The sequence below is a fragment of the Gadus morhua genome, chromosome 1 (genome assembly GCF_902167405.1).
Source record: "Gadus morhua chromosome 1, gadMor3.0, whole genome shotgun sequence".
Taxonomy (NCBI): domain Eukaryota; kingdom Metazoa; phylum Chordata; class Actinopteri; order Gadiformes; family Gadidae; genus Gadus; species Gadus morhua.
In genome coordinates this window covers 14,171,028-14,173,527 of record NC_044048.1, presented here as the reverse complement: position 1 = coordinate 14,173,527, position 2,500 = coordinate 14,171,028, and the positions used below count along the sequence as shown (strand labels likewise).

Sequence of the window (2,500 nt, the reverse complement as noted above, 5' to 3'; positions counted from 1 at the left end):
GCCAATCGTGGAGGCGGGAAAAAAACAAAACACATTAAGCTCATTTTTTAAGACGCCTGCCTTGGTTCTCTTGGTGATCACCATTTACAGTCGGACCCGATGTGTGTCAGTGATCCACGGCTCCACAGTGACTCGGCCGTGCCACCACACCCGGGACCGGCTGGCTTTTTGAGACCGGGAGGACAAGCGTGAAATTAATGGTTCCACTCCATCTCCGACCAGCACTCTTCTTTTTGAGGGGAGCAATTTGTCGCCTGGTGTACAGGGGGATGGTGGGAGAGAGGGAAGGGGGCGCCGCCCTGATTTGATGTCTCCTGGGAGATTTTCCCCTAAAATGCAGACACCAGAGACCAGGGAGAATTTGGCTGAAGACCCCTGTTTCTGTGTTCCGAAACACAAGCCTACTGTTCTCACAGGGCGGGATAAACACCCTCTGTCCCTGTTTGTTCGTTAGTTCTTTCATTTGTTTGATAGTTCTTTGAGGGTCTTTCTGTCCTCCTGCCTTTCTCTCTCTTTCTCTTCTATCACCTAGCTTCATGTCAGACGGACACGCTACCTCGCTCAGGAAAATAAGAGGAAAACGCTGACGTCTGTAAATAACGGCAGCAAAAGAGCAGAATCACAACCGTGTGCCCCTGTTCCTTTACTCTCCGTCTTCCCTCGTCGCCTTATCCTCCTCCTCCCTCACCTCCTCCTCCCTCTTCTCCTCCTACTCCTCCCTCTCTTCCTCCTCCCTCTCCTCCTCCCTCTCCTCCTCCTCCTCCTCCTCCCTCTCCTCTTTCTCCTCCCTCTCCTCCTCCTACTCCTCCTCCTCCTCCCTCTGCTTCTCCTCCTCCTACTCCTCCTCCCTCTCCTCCTCCTCCCACTCCTCCTCCTCCTCCCTCTCCTCCTGCCTCTCCTCCTCCTCCTCCCTCTCCTCCTCCCTTTCCTCCTCCTCCTCCTACTCCTACTCCTCCTCCCTCTCCTCCTCCTCCTCCTCCTCCTCCTCCTCCCTCTCCTCCTCCTACTCCTCCTCCCTCTCTTCCTCCCTCTCCTCCTCCTCCCTCTCCTCCTCCTCCTCCTCCTCCTCCTCCTCCCTCTCCTCCTCCTCCTCCTCCTCCTCCTCCCTCTCCTCCTCGTCCCTCTCCTCCTCCTCCTCCTCCCTGTCCTCCTTCTCCCTCTCTTCCTCCCTCTCCTCCTCCTTCTCCCTCTCCTCCCCCTCCTCCTCCTACTCCTCCTCCCTCTCCTTCTCCCTCTCCTCCTCCTCCTCCTCACTCTCCTCCTCCCTCTCCTCCTCCCTCTCCTCCTCCTCCTCCCTCTCCTCCTCCCTCTCCTCCTCCTCCTCCCTCTCCTCCTCCCTCTCCTCCTCCTCCTCCCTCTCCTCCTCCCTCTCCTCCTCCTCCTCCTCCTCCTCCCTCTCCTCCTCCTACTCCTCCTCCTCCTCCTGCTCTCTCCTCCACCTCCTCCTCCTCCTCCTCCTCCTCCTCCTCCTCCTCCTCCTCCTCCTCCTCCTCCTCCCTCTCCTCCTCCTCCTCCTACTCCTCCTCCCTCTCCTCCTCTCTCTCCTCCTCCTCCTCCTCCTCCTCCGCACCACAACCTGTCTTGCTGTAATTGAAAACATGGCTTTGGGGAATCAATACCGATTCATAAAAGACGCTGTGATGCTTTTATCCTCTGGACATGAATCATGAGACACATCCCAACTCGGGGCTTTGAAAACACAACACATCATCGATGCACACCCAATTCTGCTCGACATGGGACATAGTTTCTATCTTTATATAATAAAAATACATATCCATTAGGGTCACTTCAGAAAGTACCCTTTGGGCAAATATAATCAAGGGGTTTGCATATCCTTATCTAGCCTCATGATGTCTCGTAGCCATTCATCTGTGTATGAACCATGTATAGTTAGCGTGGCCAAAACAAGTTGACGGCTTTTAGATGTAAAAAAGTGTATATAATGTAGTAGCAGTTTCACTCCGCTTCTGAGCCTTATCTCGATCTAGTGGTGAATAGAGACCCTGGAGTCTGGTTCTGGATGATCCATGATCAGATAAAGGATTGTTGTCGTACGTCACGAGACAGGCGGGTCACGCACGCCCAGCCATGGGCTCGTGGAGTGATGAGGCTTGTCAGACCTCTGCTCACCTGAAACAGCAAGGAAACTGATTGAGTGTGAAGCCGAGTCCAGACAGAGACACTCCTCCTCCCATCTCCTCCCTCCCTCATCCCTCTCCCCCTCCTCCCTCTCCACCTCCCTCCTCCCAATCCCGCTCCTCCCTCCTCCTCCTGCTCCAATCTCCCTCCTCCTCCTCCTCTTCCTCTTCTTCCTCCCTCTCCTTCTGCTAATCCTCATGGACACTGTTTTATTAGGCCGCTGATTGGTCTCTGTGTTGCCTCCCCCTGTACCGCGTTCAGGGATCAAAGCCCACCTCGCATCCACTGTGGTTCAACCGTTGTCGTACTCTGTAATAGTATCTGACCTTCGGCCCCCCCTGCTCCCCCCCGACCCCCC

The 2,500-nt window shown here is 55.2% G+C and overlaps 1 protein-coding gene across 1 annotated transcript in view; it reads left to right on the top strand.

Moving 5' to 3' along the window:
• The window catches only part of cacna2d3a (calcium channel, voltage-dependent, alpha 2/delta subunit 3a), a 131,071-nt gene that overhangs the window by 12,940 nt on the left and 115,631 nt on the right, over positions 1–2,500 (top strand).